Genomic DNA, 21,384 nt, shown 5'->3' with positions numbered 1-21,384 from the left:
GAGCTTGACTCTTAATTCACGTATCTTCATCTCAGCTTTTTTATTTATATAAACAAGGTACAATTTTTTTTCTCTAAGAATTGCATTAACTGTATACCACATATTTTGTTAAGCAGAGTTTTTGATTTAGTTATTTGGCTACGTACAGGTTTTCTAAATGCCAGACCTAATTATAATGTAATGCCTCATGGGGTCTGGAACCTTGTGTGTTAATTCATTTCAAGTCTATCATGATGCCCGTTAGGTAGCAGGTACCTAAGAAATATTTTTGTGTGAATAAATGAATCCTTGTGAAATAATTATGGGATTTGTGGTGGTTCCTTCCTGTTACTCTGGTTCGTCTCTGCCATCTTTGGGCATTCTCTCTGGTTATCTACTAATGTGGTAGCATAAGAAAATGTTGACATGCTTCACATTACATTTTCAGGGTGTTTTATTAATAGGGTTATTCTTAAAGTCTACCGATACAATTGTCTCCAAATCAAGTAAATTGGGTAAAAAAGATCTTTGTAATGATTACCCCAGAGAAAACATTTGAGTAGAATCAGAATGTTAGAGCTGATGGATTAGCAGAGATCATGCCCGTGATTTTCATGGACTTGAACACTTTGCTCAAGCTAAATCTTGCAGAGTGGCTCATGTTCAGAATGTAAAATGATAAAAACAGAACTGCCGTCATGGTGGGGAGGGCACAGAGCTAGGGGAAGCCTAAAGCCTTACTGCTGGCCGCCTTCCCTCCTGACCTCCTCCCATGTCTCATTTGAAAACGAACAGTTTTAGTTTTAAAACTCTAAATTTTCAGAGGAGAATGAAAACAAAAATGCAAAGAAGGCAAATGATTCATTCAAAGTTACTCAGCGAATTAGAGGCATAATGTGGGACTACAACTCTAGCCTGCTGTCTCTACAGCTGATGGTATTTCCAGGCTCCCAGGAAGCCTCCTATATCTTGTTCCCCTGGGCGCTTTCTGATGGACCTGGTATTTGATGACCTCCGTTGGCAGGACCCACAATCCTGGCTAAGGCACAGACTGCATATTTGCTGATCCCTGAGGGGAAAGTTGTGATTCAGGCTCTGAGGTCTAAGAATTGCAGACTTCGTTTTCTAGTCTCCTGATGAAACTGCTAATCTGGGTGCCAATGGTGTTTCTGCTCCACGGACACCTGCCCACACAGCATGATTAGAAATTATAATGATGACGACAATGAATCTTCCAGGACACCCACATTCTTTGCAAGATATTTCTGCTAATCGTCTCTAACAGGATCAGTTGGATAACTTTTTTCTTTAATTAATTTTTCAGTGTTTTATTTCCCTTTCTAAGTCAACTAAAAATGCTGGCTTAATTCTGGTATAGGTTAAAGCTTTGTCCTTGGCATTACTGGGTATGCCACTGTTTTTTTGTGCAGTTGTAGGTTTTCCTAGAACCTCGAATGCATGGAGTAATGGAAAGCACCCTGGGCCAGGTATGAGGAGATTTTGGGTTCAAGTTCCAGCAGTGCCAAGTCTCCTGTGAGCCCTTGGAAGAGGTTACTTCCCGTCTCTGCAAGTTTGCTTCCTCTTTTGTTAAATGGGCATCCAGTTCTGTTGTCCCTGATTTACAAGGGTGATGGGAATCAAAGAAGGTAATGAGTAAGGAAACGCTTCATTAACTCTACACTGTAAATTGAGAGGGTTGATATTGAAGTTATTTTTGCATTGTTGATATCTTAGCCTCTGAAAGTTCTATTTAGTGTACTACAATCAAACACTGTAGGCGTGAGAGCTGAGAAGGCAGATTGTTGTATTAATCCAACATCGGGGAGGGTCAGGGCAGAGAAAGGACCAAAATAATGCCTGAAATTGTGTAGTATATAAGCTCTACCTTGAACCAGGAAAAAAATGCTGCCACGAAGGGATGGCACACAGGGAGAAAAGAGATCTCAGGATCTTGAGGTCTCAATAGAGAAGATAAAATAAACATTAGAAGTGGGAGAATAGGAGGCTAGCATCAGGGTATGTCATAGTGGAGTAATGATCGAGAGCAGGGCTGGCCAAACTTTTTTCAACATTTTTCACCAAGGGCCATGTGCGGTAAAATACACAAACAGCCGGGCCACTCACTCGAGGTGAAGTACGTATTGCCTCACCTGGTTTATATAAGTAAACTAAATATATTTTTGGAATTTGCTGCGGGTCAATTAACAATGGATCGTGGGCTGCAGTTGGCCCGAGGGCTGCAGTTGGTCCGCGGGCCACAGTTTGGACACCCCTGATCTAGAGGCAACAAGAGGCAATTAGAAAAACACCAGCATTAGCTTTGGACCCTGTGTATCTGGAGTGTAGGAGGACAGGCAGACACAAACAGATAGGCTGCAGGGAAAACACAATCTTCATGTCCAAGAAAGCCCTCCAAAATCCCTTCAAATACCCTCCAAGGAGGGTAGAAGCAGTTCCAAAGCTCCTTAGTGCCAAGAAGAGCTTCGTCTTTTTTATTTGTCTCTGTATCCTGATATTTGCATGGTTCTTTGTTTGCAATACTTTCCTTTCCCTTTGTTTATTTATTTTTAATTGTTTCAGGCCTTGCTTTTTAATGTAAGGTTTGAATATCTGAAGGAATGTTTCGGAGAGGTTCTGATAGGAAAGAGCTTAGTTGGGTAATTCTGTTTCTCTTTTTGGATCACCATTTGCTCTTGTAGAAAGTATTGGGCTCCATGATTTGCTTTCTGTAACATTCACTACTGTTGTTGAAGGGAAAACATTTTTTTAAAACTATGATTAAAAAGTACTCAGTGAATATGTTGAAATTTTTGTTATAGTGCTGAGGGTTCGGGACGGAGCATGTTTCTGGAAGTCCTTTTCCTTTAGCAGAGGACCTCAGCTGGTACACTGGGCTCAAGTGATTTTATTTCTCTCTCTCTCTCTCTGTCTCTCTCTCTTTCTTCCTCTCCCTCCTTCTCCCTCCCTCTCGCTCCCTCTCCCTCTTCCCCTCTCTCTCTCCCTCTCCCTGCAAACCCTGCCACCTACCAACCAACCTACCCACCTACCTATCTATGGGAAATGGTAGAATTACATTTCTCTATGTTTTAGTCACTGGTTGGTTTGGTGAATCAGGTAAACTGAGTTGAAGAAAAACTGGCTTATGAAAGAAAGATTTGAAAAAAAGTAACATGATTCTTTAAAAATGATTTTTCCCAGGCTAGGTTATATAGTTTCACAGACACTTGGGATGGGGTCTAGAAAGTCTGGACACCCTGAATCTGAAAATCCTTGAATGTGTTGGCTAAGCTTTTTTCTTTCCTAGAACAGATGGAGATAGACATTTTTTCTTCTTCTTCTTCTTCTTCTTTTTTTTTTTTTTCCAGTAAAACAGAGCAAGTATAATCTTTGAAACCCTCAAATGTGATTTGGGAAGATAATTCTGTATATAATATGAGTCCAAATATACAATAAAAATTTTTAACAATTAGCCAAAATGTGAATTTTTCGATTACTGATTTCTTTTTTGGCAATATTAGACTTTTTCATTCTATTCCTTTATTTATTTATTTATAATTTTTTTTTAAAAAAAGTCTCTTTAATTCAGCTAATTCCTAGCTTCCAGTGAAGCTTTTAACTAATCAAATGCATTGGAAATGGTTTTTAATTTTTATAAGAACAACCAAAAGTGAGAAGTCACTTTATGTAATGTCTTTTCTTGTAGTTCAGTCTTGTCAGCTCTTTTCCTGATGGAGTTTTCATTTGATTGGAAGAAGCTTGAGGGTATTCAGTTCTCAGTAATGTTTATCTGTTTCTGTTGGTGAATTACAAAAATAGTAGAGTGTCTGTATACCCTTCACCTACCTTCCTCTAATGTTAATATTTTACGTAATCAAAGTACATTTATCTAAGCTAAGAAATATCACCAGTACAACACGAGTAATTAAATTACAGATTTTATTTGGATTTCTTCAGTTTTTCCACTAATGCATTTTGTGTGTTCCACAGTCCCGTTCAGATACTATTCATTTAGTCATCATGTCTGCTTAGTTTCATCCTGTTGGTAATCGTTCCTCAGCCTTTCCTTGTTTTTCATGATCTTGACACTTTTTAAGTTTATTGGGCAGGTATTTTGTAGAACATCCCTCAATTTGAATTTTCTGATGTTTTCTCATGAATTGCCAGGGATCGTGGATTTTTGGGAAGACCACCATTGCGTTGAAGCCCTTCTCATGGTTTCATATCAGGAAGTATATGATATCAACATGATTTATTATTACCGAGATGTTAACATTGCTGCTGATCAGTTTTGTTTTATTATGTTTTATCTAAAGACTGCTTGTCTGGGACTATTAATACTCTGACACCTTTGCAAATTAGTGGTGGAAATCACTGAATAGTCTTCAAACTACCGGTCTCATTCTAATGGAAGGCCAAAGCTCCTAAAACAGGTGGCTCCCACAGCTCAGTTAGAAAATATCCTTTGGTCCTGAGGACCATATTGGGGCTTGCTGCAATCTGTTTTCTACTGTTAACCATGGGGTCTGTCTGAGAGGAGAGTTGAGTGACTGCTAGTTTTGTGTATTTTTTACCAAGTGAAAAACACGGGGATTAGAGTCCCCCTTAGAAACTAAATCGCCAACAGAAAGGGCAACAGTAGGGAAAGCAGAATGGAGTGAGAGATGGTCACCGCCCATCCTTCCAGATGACTTTGGGACATGATCCTTTCCCTTGATTAATATGGCGTAATGGATGTCAGCCATTATCATCCTCTCCTGTCCTGGAGGAAGAAGTGATGGAGAGTGATGGGGACTCCTTTATTTTTGACAGGGGAACATAGTTTTCTGTATCTATAGACCAATACCAGAAAAGGTGAAGAGTTTCTTACCTTTTATTCTCTTTTTTTCTTTTTCTTTTTGGTCGCTTTATAAATTGATGCATTGCACATTTACTGAATTTTTATCTGCTCTGCATTATTCTCAGAGGATGCGCAGTGGGGTTGTGAAGAGGAAGTATTGGTGACTAGGGTTGGAAAATGAACCTTGGTTCAAGCCACAAAAGATTTGAGGGTAGCATCTCAGGTCCTGTACTTGATGATATCAGTATACCAGTAGGGAGAGTGGCTAAGTTACCATTTTGTTGGTAGTAATCCTTGAACCTGTTTGGTTTTCCTAATCCTTACATATGGGATGGAGCCATTTTCCCTCTCTGATATTTGCAACCACAGTGTCCTATCATCTCTTGGTCTTGAGACACAGGTTTAAGAGAAATAATTGTGGAAATCCATGTAATTTGATTGCTATGGTGAACTTGTCTCCTTTCTCCAACAAATGTTTCACTTTGTTCAGTTACTGTGAGGTGAAGGTTGAGGACAGGTTGGAGATGTGGTGTCCAGTATGGTGCCATTAGCCACAGGTGGCCATTGACCACTTGAAATGTGGTAGTGTCACATGTGGGAAGGCTAATATTTTGCATGTATTTGTAAAACACATTTCTTTTTGCTCTTCTTTTTAAGTGTGGTGACTAGAAAATTTAAAATGGCATGTGTGGATCACATTGTATTTCTACGGGACAGTGGTTAGAGCCTGGGGAGAATCCGGAGCACAATAAATTGACCCTGTGTTTTCCTCTGAGTTCTATTAATTTGGCATTAGGAGAAAAGCTTCAACAGTCATAATTTTCATTAAAAAAAAAGTCTGATTCAGAAGAATTGGCTCATTTTACATTATTGCTTGGACTGGAGAAGAATCTGACATTTGGTATTTTCATAATTGAGAACATAACTTGCTGACTTAAAAAAAAAAATCACAACATTTTGTGCTTGGACTTAGGTACCAGACTCTGAGCTCTTTGAAAATATGTGTTGTGTCCTTTTCTTTTTCTACCATCCTTTCCCCCCAAACCACACACTAACTAGCACATAGAAGGTGGTTAACTGGCATTTGTTGAGAAACAAAATAACTTTTAAAAGAGAGAAAGCTTGTGAAGCTACCCTATATTTATGGTTAGAAGAGAGAAATACCACCTTTATAAAGTAACCCTGTTTCTTAAGTCAGCTACCGAAAGTAAAGAACATTGATCCAAGTGTTTATTTACTTCTTGATTTAATTACCATTCTCATCAGGTGTCCCTGTCAGCTCTGCTTATGATAAAGAATCTTTTCAAAATGCTGAACCTCACCACCCCTCTAGGTAAGGGGAGATAGAAAAGGATGCTGCTTGCACATAATTAATTCCCATTTTGTTCAGATAATATATCTAAAGACCTGAAGACTGGATTCTTAGTTTTCCTTTTGTTTGATCCTTTCCAACATCTACCTATGCTATAGAGGGTATGGGAGTAATAATGAAAAGATAAGTTTAAGCTTAGTTATATTAACTTTTCATTTGGGTTTTTTATTTTATCTACTTCATAATGATTCAGAGCCTCTGTGAACATGTGACTGTATTACAGGCCCTCAGTCTTCTGTTACTTCCACTCCTCTGATTCTTCTTTCTTCAGGACATGCCCTGGGGCGGGGTGAGGGAGCAGGTTTTGTGTAATGTTGCTATTTGGTCAGAACCCTGTGCTAAGAAATTCAAGAGCCTTTACGATTCCGTGTTAGGCATGGTGCAGACTCTAACTGATCCCTAAATCCAGCTATTGTTAAGAACGTGTTGCCTTCATCAGAGGCAAGCGTTATGGCATTTACAATGGTTTTGTCACTTAGTATTCCTAGAAAAGGCATTTTGAAACAGGTTTTTGATCATTACAGCCTTATTTATAAGGAATATTTGAAGCTTTGAATTTTCTGCAGAACAGAATGGAAGATCGTGGAAACTCTTGGAAGTGTGTACAGGACAGCTGTAATAAGTAGAAAAAGGGTTGGCTTTGTAGTCAGAAGACCTGTGTTTACTTCCTGGCTCTCCTATTTGCCAGTTGTTGGATTTCAGACAACATGTCATCTCTGAGCATTAATTCCTTTATTTGCCCAAATTGGACAATATCTATTTCATAGGTTGTTATATGTTAATGTAAATTGAGTACCTGTTTTAGGGACCAGTACTTAGGCTTTATAAACACTAAACAAACTTGTTTTCTCACATATTCCTTGTGAATTTGCTGGTGATAGATCAACAGCCATCTTCTGTCTTCATTTTGGAAGTGGGAGAGGAGGGCATTGGGGTGATTGTGTGGTAAAATCCACTTTAATTCTAGCTGAGAAAAAGAACAGGGAAAATGTGGTAAGCAATTGCTTCTAAAATGCTCGGGCTAAAAGCACTTGATGGATTTGTGCTGGCTTCCCGGTAGACTCATCTCTGTACTGCCCGCATAGCACAATTAATAGTTATTACTCAAGAAGGAACAAATAAAAAAAAGAGAGCAGGCATAAAAACATCCTTTTATCTTTCTGATGATGGTCCTTTTTGTCAGGTCCGTGGAGCCATACCTGTGAATCATCCTGGGAAAGCACAGTGTGGGTGACTAGAAGGAAGATCTTGTGGCTCATTTCTTACCCACTTCCTGGGCTGGGGAAACGTGTAAGCTCATCTTTCTTACCTACTGATGCCTTGTCAATATCCACTACCGTTCACCATGTATCTTCACAAACGAGGGCCTCTTTCTCACATCCTCACTCTAAATGCATCGCTGTGTAGAGAGCCAGTTACTCTCTGGGCAGAAAAAAGTATAAAGAAAAAGCAGAGTAAAGTTAAGAGGGTAGGCATGGGGCTGTAAAGAACATGGGAGTAGACATGACTCTGAGCATGAGCATAGAAACACCATGTTTGTTTTGTGAGGGTATGAAATGAGTCACAGTTCTGCTACAGACCTGCCACGTGGCCTTAGGGACTTCACTCCTGTGCTCCTAGAGTCCATTGATCAAGTTTTGCCACTTGGAGAAGCTTAGTCAGGTTTCTGAAGGAAACCCTGATTTTGAGGATGAATGCCCTAAGTGGGCAGTTAATTCTAGAGATGCAACTTCTTAGGCAGAATGGAGATGATGGTCATAGATTTTAGGGTCCATTCCTGGGTTTGCATCCAGTGAAGCAGGAGTGTTTTTGGATGAGCTACATAATGTCTCTGAAAATTAGTTTTGTCATCTGTGAAATAGGAATAGGATTATTGTCGGAATTGTGGATAGTATATGTTGTAATGTACCTGGTACAGAATAAGTTCTCAATAAACGATTGGCGTTGTTGTTATTATTATCTGTAACCACAATCATTTCCTTTGCCTTGTCTTATAGGTATAAACCATCACTACAGGAAATATGACTTGTGAAAGTGCTTTGCATTAGATAGATAGAAACGATCTGTAGATTAAGTAATGTCATTAAAGAAAACTTGGAATCAATTCCACCATCTTCTTTTTTATTTTCACTAATGGATTATTTGTCCTCCACTCTTAAGACAGTTTCTTTTTTGCTACATCTTTTGGATTTCCTCCCTTTCATCTATTACCAACCTAAAGCCAAGCTCTTATTGCCTCCTGCTCTATTGGTGTTCCTGCCTCCAGACTCTCCTATACCACTGGTTCTCAAAGTGTGACTCACGGAGCAGCAAGATCACTGTCAAGCCTCACAGCTTGCTAGAAATGCAGCATCAAGCCCCCTTCAGACCTGCTGAATCATGGGGCATGTTTCCCATCATGCTGTGGGCCTTCGTCTAACTCATTTTGCTACCACCCTTGCTCAGAGTCCATACTTGGCCAGTGAGTGTGTGTTCTGCCTCCAGAATATTTCCTGATTGTGATTGCTCTCATCAGCTCTTTTGCAAGAGGTGGTCGAGAGGGTAAGCATGGGGCTGTGTAAGGCAAATGCATAGGAGTATAGTGACTCAACCCAAGTCATCATGCCTTACCTTAACTTGACAATAGAGTCTCTGAAATGGGCTCTATATTTTTATGCTTTCTCCTTGTGGTCCTTCATACCACATGGAAAGATCTGAAACTGTTAATTGGATCATATCACATCCTCACCATACAGTGGTTTTCCAGGTATCCTGAAACATTTGAAAGACTCTTCAGTGGCCTGCAAGGCTCTGATATATAGACCATGTCTTCTCCTTTATCTCTCACCCCTAACCACTTCACTCAGTAAGCTACAGACGTACTGGCCTTCCTTTTGTCCTGTTTATAAACCAAGTTGATTACCACCTGACTTTCCTTTGATTCTATATATGGCTGGCTTGGACTCATCATCCAAGGCTCAGTACAGATGTCATGTCAGAGAGATCTTCCTTAATCTGTAGCTAAAGTAGCACAGATTAAAGTAGCACCTCTCGCCTTCTTATTACCTTTTTCCTTTATCCTGTTTTATATTTTATGTAATATTTGTGATTTTCTGAAAGCACAGTTAGTATATCTTTGTTTACCTTACATACATTGCAAACTATTTTGCTGAGAGATATCTTAGTTACAATAATGATGAAGATTTGCTGAGTGCTTACTCTGTACTAGGCACTGTATAGAGTCACGTCTAATGGGCGAGTTCATTGGGATTATTTCATTCTCTTTAATGGATTATTATTTTTTTTAATTCAAGTTTATTGGGGTGACAATGGTTAGTAAAGTTATATAGATTTCAGGTGTACAATTCTGTATTACATCACCTATAAATCCCATTGTGTGTTCACCACCCAGAGTCAGTTCTCCTTCCATCACCATATATTTGATCCCCTTTACCCTCATCTACCACCCCCTTGTCCCCTTACCCTCTGTAATGGATTATTTATTTGTATCTTTGTCTTCCTCTTGTCTGAGGATGTCAGCTCCCCAACGGTGGGGACCATGTCTGGTTGTTGCCACTATATTCCTAGCTTGTAGAAGATTGTCTGGCATAGGAAAGGTGCTCAGTCAGGAAGTGGTTGTTTAGGGAATGAATGGATCCTAGAAGATTATCATTTGAGAACAGTTCTTCATGGAAGGAAAGAACAAAGAGTTTCTCTCATCCCTTATTCCAGATATGTTCCAGGAGACCATAACCTTAAGTTCATCTTGATTTTTAGTCTAAGGGAGAGAGCAAGCTTTGGAATCTGATTAAGGATTTGGAATCTGCTCTAGTGACCATCGAGCAGATGCAGACTGGGACCCATCTGGGAGAGAGGTTTTTGAGTGGCACCTGAATGTGAACAAGTCCTTTCAAAAGCCTTAAGTTTGGCATTTGTGATTGAAAATACAAGGCCTTCCGATTTTACGTTCTCTTGCGCACGTTGTCGATGTGCATATGTGAACCTTTTATTATCATGGAGTTAGCCGGCAGTAACCATGGTGAGTAGACCTATCACACAGCATTTTTCTGAGTCAGTTTAAAATGCTGACAATTAAATATACCGTACTCTTTTAAGCAATCCATCAGTCTCCCTTGTTGTCATGGTGACCGGAGTATATTTAGAAATGTGACAAGTACACTGAGTTCAATTGCACTTTTGCCAAAACATAGTTTTGCAGCTAAAATTGAATTTCCTGATTGAAGATCCAAGTGCTGTTAAGGGGGCATGATCATTTCTATACATATTCTGGAAGTATAACTTAAATCATTCTATTAAATCAGAGTAAAAGTCTTACCAGGATAGTAAGATATTGACATTGGAGGTGGTTGTACTTAGAGTTGATGAAATAACGTGAAGTAAAAGTGACATCATGTTTTTTTCCTTTAAAAATGAAATTGGGTCTTACCAGTATAACTAGTTTAATGATTAATTCCTTTATATCTTTATAAAGAAGTTGTAGGTAAGTGTGCATGCATCTATTCCTCCAGATTATATTATGTTTAATCTAAATAACTTTATCAAGGACCCCCTCTCCCACTTGTAATCTATTCTTAAAAATTTGAGGACTTTTTTTTTTGTTCATTTTGTTTTTTAGTTTGACCTTGGATTGACAAGCATCCTTATTTTTTCCCCTACCTCATCCTTCTGGGTTTTAAATTAAATGGAGTAAAGAAGTAAAATGAACACAACTGTTTGTCCAAACAAAGGAAAAGTAAAAGTCTTCTCTCTTGTCTAATAAGAAAGTTGGTTTGAATCCTCACTTTTCTGTGGTCCTTTGTCTTGTCACCACAGTGTTGAGAATGATGTTGAGTATGAACTGCTTGCTTATTTGACCACAGAAAGTTTAGGAATTTATGCAGTGGCTGGGTCATTATTACAACCGTGATTTCATTCCTGGCCAAAGACAGATAATCTGCCCTTGACGTGAGAAACAGGTACTCCGGGATACTATTGCTTCTCTATTTTTATGGAGCTAAATGCTTCAGCATCTGGGATAGATTTTGATCCTTTAATAAAATGGTTAAACTGTCTTTATTTCTTCCATGTATGTTGGAAATGATGGTAAGAGACATCCTGGTTATAAAAACAATGGGTAAGGTTTACTGAGTTTTTATTATATGCTAAGCACTGTGTATCGTAAGCTCTTTAATGGATCATTTCACTGGAGCTACACATTAATCTTATGATGTAGGTTCTATTGTCATTCTCATTTTATATGAAAGAAACTGGTTTAGAGAGATTTTGTATCTTGACCGAGAGTACACCTCAGTTAGTAGTAGAGACTAGATTCTGATCCAGATGCTCTAAGTATCCGTGCCTGCCCCATAGAAGACACACAATAAATATTTGTTGACTAGCTAATGGCCTGCTCCAGGGTAAAGTCATACAGATGTTTCAGTGTTTCTCAATTCTCACTGAAGTGGCAGCTACATAAAGATAAACAGGTAGCAGGATTTGAAAGTAGAGCACAGTCACTCTGTGTCTTCCCTATTTGTTTAGAACCAAAGGACATTAGTACTAAACAGGAAAGGAGCATACACACTAGTAAATCCCATCTAGCCCGGTGGTTCGGTCTCAGGACCTCTTTACACTCTTAAATATGAGTTTTTGTTCATGTGAGTTATAGCTAATGATACTTATCTTGTTAGAAATTAAAGTAAACAAAAATACATTTTTAAATGCAAAACTTTTATATAAAAACAAAACAAACAAAGCAAAAAATAAAGTCAGTGAGAAAAGTGGCGACGGGATTCTCACTTCTAATTTCGATTTGTTGTGATATGTGTTTTGATTAGTTTGTGAAAAAAATCCAGAAAAAGATTTCCAGAAAGGACGGAAAAGGAAGGAAAAAGGAGGTAATTGCGGATTTTCTTTTTTGACACTACACCAAAACTTGACAAGTGGTAGTTTTCTAAAGTTCAGTTATAATGTGAAATCTGTAATCAGTAAACTTTTTTATGAAACTGTTATATTAAAATCCATTCGTCTAGTTATCACTTTGAATGGATTTTGTAACATCTTCATTGGTTAAAAAATATTAGTTCACCGAGTTATGTAGATCTTCCAAATGTTGACGTTTTATTCTATAACATAAAAAAATACGTATATCATTGATATTATTACTAATTTCATCAAGAACACATTTTTTTTTAATTTATTGGGGTGACAATTGTCAGTAAAATTGCATAGATTTCAGGTGTGCAATTCTGCATCACATCATCCATAAATCACACTGTGTGCTCACCACCCAGAGCCAGCTCCCCTTCCATCACCATACACCTGATCCCCCTCACCCTCATCCCCCAAAGAACACATTTTAAGTATTAGGAGGATATCACATATATAATAGTAGATACAAGATTTTCAAAATTCTAATTTTCACTTTAAAGCTTTAATTTTATCATTGGCAACACAGACTGTTAGTTGTTTTTCTTGAAATAGTAGGCTCTCTTGGTTTATTTTTGAGAAAATATCCAGCAAAACCCATCTGAATGACTGTAGTTTGTCAGTCATTCTTTCAAATAAAAATGGTGTTCCATTCAAAGAGCTGATGAGTTCAACTCTTAATTCAAATAATCACACAAGTACATTTCTTGGAGACAAGCATTGCCGTTTGGGACTCAGCAGAAGTGCTTATGCATACTTACTATTTCATCACACAGAATATTTAAAAAGATATGTATTCAAGGACTGAGATTTAATAAGTTTTAATGTATTAAGGACAGTCTTAAGTGAAACTACCTTTCCCTTCTCTTTACTATGGGTGTCTGGTGGTGAAAAGTACAATTACTATCAATATATTTCAGTGCTATTACCTTGATACAAGTTAAAACTCTAGCCATTTTTGCCTACTATCGATTTCTCACCATTGGTGCAAATGTCAACACACTGAAAAAGGCTCATCACATCTTAGTAGTATTATGAACTTGCAGACCCTTGAAAAGGTCTAGAGGCCCTGCTACATGTTTGTGGTCATTGAGAGCTACTGATCTAATCCATACTTTCATTTTATAGGAGAGGAGAGCTGGAAAAGACCTACCCAACACAACAGCACTAGTTAGTGGCAGCACTGGAACAAAAACCATTATTAATGTATTTCTCTCTCTGTCTTTCTGTCTCTCTCTCTCTCTCCCCCCGCCCCCTCCCTCCCTCCCTCCCTCCCTTTTGATTTCGGGTTTTAGTTTCAAGAATTTCAAGGTAGATGTTTCTGAACTTCGTGTGAATATGGTGATGCTAACTACATTTAATTATTGAACTTATTTGGAAAGTTTTCCATATTTTTTTTGTGTTAAACCCTTTGCATATTTTCCCTACTTTGCACTCACCACTGCACCACTGCTCTGTGCTTTTCAGTAGTAACCACTGCTGCTTTTTAAAACAGAACATGCTTTGTCTTAGCCAAGGTGGAGAAGTTGAAGGAGGAGTTGACTGCTTGTTCATTTTTCTGTTTAGAATTCCAATGGGAAAAAAGAATCAGTTAGTTTGAGTTGAAGCAGCCACTTCCTTCTTCACCTAGATTAGTTAAAAGTTACAGGAAGGGAAGTTGTACACACAACCATTATGTTTCATATCACTACAAGTTATCTTATTGGACAACCCTCCCGCACTGCCACCACTAAAATAAAGCTTCTCTTTTTTCTTCCCTGTGGGAGGGAGAGATTAGATTACCTAATAAAATTTACTCTTAACTTTGCCTTTGCTTATGTTATATTTTATGGGATTTGTTTTCTTTAATAAATACTGGTCAGACTGTGAAATCATAATGAAGAATGCTGAGAAAGGCAATAGAACTGGACCCACGTAATATATTTTCTCTTTAATACCGCTCTCTTGTATTAGAGTAGCTATTTGCGGGGTTGGGAGAGGTTGCAGTGTATGGAAATGAGTAAATCTGGAAAACTTTGAAAGTAGGCTTACAGGCTCTCAAATGTATTGTCTCATTTTCAAATAAGTTAGATGTTCTTTTGCAAGATCTTCTTTTTTTCCTATTTCTCACCCAACATTTGCTTTCCCTTACCTGTGAGCTTTTTGAGTTAAACTCTGTTTTCTAACATTCTTCTGATTCTTTCTTCGTGTCGGTCTTGGTTCCCCAAAAGTAGAATCAGGTTTTACCTTTGGTCACCCCTCTCCATTAGCTCTTCCCTAAACCTACACCTTCAGTGACTTCCTTTTCTTTCCACAAATCTGATATTTCCTGCCTAGGTACTTGAGTACCATTCTGGTTTTTTTTTTTACTTTCTTTCTTAGGTTTCTAGTTATGATGTTTCCTCGCTGTTTATTAGGCCCAAATTACCTAGCAGGAGTTCTGTTCTAACTCTTCAAAACTGTATTTTGCCTCCTCGTCTGAGTTTCCTGGAGCATGGGGACAGGCCTCTGCTTGGCACATTGTAGGCCCTCCGTCGATGTATTGAGCGAATGTTATGTTTACCCAGCGGTTTCTTCTTCAAAGTGCATTCTTTAAATGTTTGTCTAGAGATCTGAGCTGTTGTTTAATCTCTTCATATTCGGCATCTCAATCTCTGAAACACACAACCGCAGTGGTCCATCTTTTAATGCAGAGTCCCTCCCACTGCCAGAATGTCACACATGCCTTCCCTGACAGATGGCCATTTAACCTGTACCTGAACATTTCCAGTTCTTTGTGAGGCAGTTTCTTCTATGGCTGGACAGCTTCATCTGCAAAATTCTGCTTTGCATTGCTCTGAAGCTGGAATCTCCATAGTCTCAACCCTAGTAGTTTGAACATTGAATATTTTTGCAAAAATACAGTATGGCTTGTCCGTGACACAACCTCAGATACTCAAAGATAGCTGTAATTCCCCCATCCCTTTCCTCCTTCAGTCTTTTTCTTACTACTTACATCTCAGGACTTAAAAAGGTTTGCATGTGCATATTTTTTATGCTTTCCCTATTTCCACATCACTCTCTAGATTGCCATCCAACTCTAACGGTCTTGTTCAAGCCCACTGTTTTCTCTGTTAGATACTAGGAACAGTGTAAGTTTCTGGATCTAAACACTGAAATACAGATACTAGTATCATAACTTATTTGGTGTGTGACCTTGATAAGATTATTTAATCTTTCTAAGCCTTGGTTTACTCAGTGCAAAATGGATATAATAATACTGTCTAAGAATATTTTTAAGGATTAAAGTATATAAAATTCATAGCTCAGTTACAGAAAAATAGTGTGTTTAGTATTACTTTGATTTTGATTAACTCTTTAGATTTTTTATCTATCCAATGATTTTTCTTTTTCACACACCATAACTTGGTTTTTAGAATTCATTTTTTGATTTCTCCCTCCTTTCTCTCTTTTTGTCTCCCTTTTGGATTTTATTCATACCCATAATCTTAAAAATCCTATTATCTCTAGATTTATTTTTCCTTTTATTTTGTAACTTTGTATCTAGACCTTAACATAGTTTTCTTGATAAGTACTGTTTTTCTCTACATACGTTTTCTCAACTCCTGCCTACATTTCTACTCATAACTCCAGCCTTTATTGTTCGTTATGTGAAAAACATTTTTGAACTAAGTTTAATGAGTTCAGTATGAATGGGTCATCGCAGGTTACTTAGCTCCCTGCTGAACCCCTCACTTAGTAGCTTTTATAATCATTTAGTTGAACAGTATATGTTTGAAGTTAAATGTTCAATTAATTTCAATGCAACCAACATTTACTAAGCATTTCTTATATGACATGTGTTGAGCTAAATGCTATAGGAATTACACAGAATGCTTTTTTCATTTGTTTATGCATTCATTTGATTAACATTTTCTTGAGTACCTACTAAGGACCAGATTCTGGATTTGGGTTTTGGATTCAAGAAACTGAATTAAACTAGGTTTCTCTCTTCAAGGAACACAAACAAAAGTAATTAGACAGTGTGATGATTTTAGTGATCTAGATATGGAACCAGTCCTTAAGGTAGTCTTCAGAAAGGCTGCTTCACCAAATATTTCTGGGTCAGGAAAAGCTTCACAGCAGGGGAAACGCTTAAACATTAATTAAGTTGGAGCTCAGAGTCTACTGGAAAAAATAAGACCCATATTAATATTTGGTGACAGTTAGCTGTAAAGCCAAATTTGTGAAAACCAACTTATAAATTCCATGTGTTAACCTACCCCCTAACCCTAATTGCATGTATGTAACATTTTTTATTCTTCTGTTTAGGGGCCTTGGAACCAGCAGAATAACTGAAAGATAGGTGTGATGATATTATAGACTCACTTTGGAAACTAATTATTGAATGAATGCATGTACCCATATTCCAAACATATATATACACAAAAGTAATCTCACAATGGTAGGACACGTTAGAAAGTCTTTCTCTAGCCTTCATTTCATTTACTTCTTATAGAACAGCTTAGTGCTTGTGGGTTTCCTGAGTGTCTTAAGCACTGTTACTAATAGATATTACCAGAAGAGTTGGCACTGAATAATTATATATGGAGGATTTGCAAATAGTTGTTTCTCTCTTTATTCCACAGTAATCATGTTGTTCTGATTTTTAGATGACAAGATCAGTTCTGCTCATAACTGGATGTCTAGGAAAGAGTTCCTTTACTACCCTTTGCCTCAGCTTTGTCATTTGTCACATGGTAATATTGCTACTATTACTAGCAATAACACCAATTTTACTTCACTGGGTTGAAAAGCAAAATCATTAATCTCTGTGAGAGCAATGTGTGTAACTGATCACGGTTGCAAATGCATAATGCCCTGTTTGAGTGACTAGATTGCTAGCTACTGAAGGCCAGGTGAGTTCAGCTTAATTATTTTTTACCTGTTTCTCCAAACTTTCTGAGGTAGCTTCATGTTTTACTCTCATATGTTTACCCCAAAATGACCGCTGGCGAGTGCTGTATTGTTGATTGATTTTTAAAAATACTGCTGATATTTTTGCTTAGATTTCTAAAACCTCTCATTTAATTTCTTGATTGTAAGATCCTGTGATAGAACCCTTATAAATATCACATGAAGAAGTTGAGCATTACCTTTAGGCCAAAGCAATTTACTTTTCAAAAATCTGATTAATTTCAACACAATCAGCCAGCATGTCAGAAGATCTTAGTGCCTCTGATAGATCCTGACAGGTGAGGAAATTAAAATCAGGGAGGGAAGCAATTAAATACTGGCAAACATTACTTTAATGAGACAACCAAATCATTCATAAGACATGGAATATGTTGTATTCTTGATAAGTATCTTAGGGTGGTGGGTGGGAGAGTGCATTTAAAACTGTTCTTCATACGGGTTTTGATGATGGCAATGGAGGACGTTCCATGTTTGTCATCGAATGCCTTTGGCCTAGTCTAACATTTCAATTGTTTTGGGACACCGATGTCCTAATAATCATGCCTAAAATTATGACATTGTTTAATTTAAGCAAATCTTAGTATAAGTAATCCTTTTACCACTACCTTCACCACCATGTAAAACTTGGTGCACAAGTCTAGACAAAATAATTCCTGACCTTTTCACAGTGGTTTAGGGATAACTGATCAAACCGCTGAAAAGAGACACAGCAAAATGTCTGTTTCATACAACTTCTTATTCAAAAGATTTGGGAATTACAGTGCTAAGAGCAGAACCAAGGCCCTCCTTCCTGACAACGCCTCCTATTCAGAAAGATCATCGAGGACCACAGGGCTAAAGAATGACCCATTTTATGGGATTAGTGGGAGTTTTAACAGGCTCTGCCATCTTTCCCATTTGTGTTGTAGCACTTGGAAAATATCTCGTATTAAGAGGCATCTTTACATTGGCCTTAGCGATTAGTTGGAATTTTTGTTCATCGCGTTAGCATCGTCATACTAGAGTAATGTTGCTTAAAAATTGTCCTAGGGTGCAGTGGTTGATTCAAAAGACACTATGGTTTGTGAAAACTTGTTGAAACAGGCCTTTCTGCTTTTTAAATTTTTTTTCATATCCTTTTATTCTTTTCTGCTCCCCCCTCCCCCACGCCTTATTCCCCATTATTTTTCTTTCCACTCTCTTTTCTCTTTTCCTGGCTTCATTTGTTCGCTCTGTTTTCCCCAAAATACAGTCGAGATTATCAATTATTTTATATCGGTCCTAGTTAGGTTTGGTGAGTCTTGCTTTTTCATAGATTCTAATTAATAGGTTGACATTTTGTAAGTTAGAAGTTGATTATACAGGTTTATTTTTGGTTGAAATTGCTTCTGGAGATGAGAACATTTTTCTAGGGAGAGGATGGGCGATTTGACAAAGGATGCAGACCTGACTGGTTCTGGGTCAACAAGCATAAAATACAAAAGGCAGCCAAGGATAACTGGCTTCATTACCAAGACACGAGAGTGGGATTTGTTACTTGTCCCAGATGTCTTTATGGGTCTAGTGGAGAACTCAGGTGCATTAGGAAGTACTCAGGACTTACTAAGGGCACAGGACACTTCAGTCAGGTGAAGAGAGCTGGTGAACTTTATAGCTGGAAGACTTCAGCTTTTCTACTGCTTAAGATGAGACTTAATGATGAAGGCCCCTTTGCGAAAATTTAGTAGTGCTAACTTCTGTTGTTTCTGTGGCTTGTGTTTTGAGAGCTAGCCAAGGATATTGCATCTCTGAAACTTCACTGGGGAGAGCTGAAAAAGTGTTCATGGTAACCCTGTATGCAACACTCCTTCTGTATCAGCTTAGTAATGTGTCTCTTTCTGGTTAGACCACAGATGTGAAGTCTTCTCTCTCGCCTTTCACTTGCGCGGAAAGCAGGACTGAATACGCACAGTGCTTTGGTGCCTTGACAGTTGAATTTTATATGGTGTAGACTTGTTTTCCCTTTTCCTCCAAATAGAGCATGGGAGGCTGCATTATGTAATAGGAGGGTCCTTACTGGTTTTGGTGTCAAGATACAAGGTTACATTTTTATCTGTTCCACGTTACCCACGTGATCTTTGAAGTTTGGTTTCCTTATTGGTAAAATTGGGTAAAAAGGTCTCATTGGGGTTTTATTGAGCATGATTTGAGATAAAGTGATAATGCAATATTTTTCAACTATTAAGTATAATGTTTAAGGATGATTAATGTTTGGATTTTGGTGGCATGTGATAAGAATTTATTATATGGTATCTTATTAACGATGGTCTTTTATTCTTAATCTGCTTTGAGTCCTATGTGAAAATGGAATATTGTACTAAAACTTCCCAGAGGTCTTACATTTCTAAATAAATCCATCCATTGTATTAAATTTCTTTGTTGTAATCCTGTTGGAAATGCCATCTCTCTGAACCACAATATAGGTACAAACTTTAAAAGGACTTGAGATACACCCGAACATTTTTCCTCTAAAACAGTGCCTCTTGCTTTTGGTGGTTGAGGAGACACTTGATTTTTAAATTTTGAGGCGTTGTCTTTTGGAACAGAAGTGCTTTTTATTGTTAGGTGAGGCCATGTGAGATTGACATGGATAAATATTGTGGTTTAAAACTTGGGTCACAAAATACCCAATCCAGAGATATTATCTAGCATTGCATGCTTATAACATCAATGATCATATAAAAAAGGGCCCATATAAAAAAATGTGTTACTATTTTATATACCACCAGTGTCCATATCTACAGATACGAAATAATGGAGGGAAATCTTCCAAAAAGAGTTTTCTGAGTTTTGGCTATGAGGTAGATATTATAATCTTCATTTACATACCGGGAAATTGACAGAGAGTTTCAGTAACTTGCCTAAGGCCATCAATAAGAGGGAGACAAGTCTGGCTCCAAATCCCATGTGTGTGTCCTACTTCCTCATGTCAGTCAAATAGCTAGTTGTATTTTATTATTCCCTCTTCCACCAAGCCTAGTGGATCGAGTCAATCAGCTATTTGTCTTTGTGTTTTCCCAATGTAATATTCTAGGAGAGAACACTCTGTCAGAGGATCCAACCTTGCGCCCTGCCGTGTATTGTACTGTGTAGTCTTGGGCACATTTCTTACCTTTTCTGAACTGCAGTTTCCACATCTGTAAAATGAGGACAATAATACCCATTTCACATGGTATTTGTGAAGTTAATTGTGAGAAAGATGTTGATTCCTTTCAAATCTTCCTTGTTCCTCTACGAGTTTCTGTTTTCTCACCTGTGAAGTGAGTAGAATATTCTCTTCCTGCTTCTTCACTCCAGGTTTGTGTTGGCTGAAATGACATAGTGAATGTGAAAATGTTTTGCAAAACAAGGTACCGTTATATAGATATAAGTGCTTATGATTATTTCTAAATAAAAGTAGCTTAGTACCTAAGAATGATTTTTACCTGTTTTATTCACAGACACTAGCATTGCAGTTTGCTGAACCCTGTGTCCGTTGACCATTCCAAAAGCTATCAGCTGAGGTAAGAGAAGATCGTCTTCATGTTTATGAAATGCTAATAGACATCTCAGCCAGTAATGTTCAAGGTTGATTTCACTCCCAACAGAAGAAACACAAAGGCATTTCATGAGCACCAAAACCTGAAAAATGGCCAAGACAGTGAATTGCCCTCCTTTTAAAGGTCTTTTGATTTAATTTTCCCTTTTAATTCTTACCCCTTAAGGTTTAACCAAAAGCACAGAAATCTGTGCCACATGGAAGATTCAGATTTAATAAGTTATTGAAATGCCCATACTACGCCATGTACTAGAATGTTCTTACCCATTGTCTTCTTATATCTCCGCCCAGTATGTGGCAGGAGGGCTTTCAGTTTCGTGGTCCTTGATTGAGTGTGTTTCATTATAATGTGATGTCAGTGTTACCTGGCTCTGAAGGGCCTAACTTAACTAGTCAGGTCCATCATCATCTCTTAGCTGCCCCCCCCAAAAAAAAAACCCTCAAAAAGACATAATCCAAGGCTACAACAACAACAACAACAAAATCCTAAGAATAAGAAAATGAGGTAGTTTGAAACCCAGAACCCTTCATATCTGCATGCCACTCTCCTAGGGGACCAGTGTGAAGGAGCATGGCCCTTCGCAAACGAATACATTCTTCTTGAGTTTGTTAAGAAAATGGAGGCTAGGATGGGGGTGAGGGGAGAAATTGAAGGAAGCATGATAGTTATAAAATTTTTAAAATGTGAGTTTTCTCCTACAGCTAACCAGTTGATGTGTGCAGTTAGCTCTGCTGTGTAATATGTCATCTTTTAGAAGTCTTAGGCAAAAAGAGGTGAAGTAGACAATATGGGGTTCC

At 37.9% G+C, this 21,384-nt stretch overlaps 1 protein-coding gene across 8 annotated transcripts in view; it reads left to right on the top strand.

The window, feature by feature from the left end:
• LPP (LIM domain containing preferred translocation partner in lipoma) overlaps positions 1-21,384 on the top strand; it is a 656,883-nt gene that overhangs the window by 149,311 nt on the left and 486,188 nt on the right. For 7 of the 8 annotated variants that reach the window (XM_033123201.1, XM_033123175.1, XM_033123185.1 and 4 more), the window contains one exon: positions 20,489-20,551. The gene's annotated coding sequence lies outside the window, so the exon portion shown is untranslated. Of the gene's footprint in view, positions 1-7,456; positions 7,479-20,488; positions 20,552-21,384 lie in introns of those variants that run through there. The other variant, XM_033123226.1, reaches the window with a different exon arrangement.

Source organism: Rhinolophus ferrumequinum, chromosome 2, assembly GCF_004115265.2.
Source record: "Rhinolophus ferrumequinum isolate MPI-CBG mRhiFer1 chromosome 2, mRhiFer1_v1.p, whole genome shotgun sequence".
Taxonomy (NCBI): domain Eukaryota; kingdom Metazoa; phylum Chordata; class Mammalia; order Chiroptera; family Rhinolophidae; genus Rhinolophus; species Rhinolophus ferrumequinum.
This window is presented reverse-complemented; position numbering and strand designations above follow the sequence as displayed.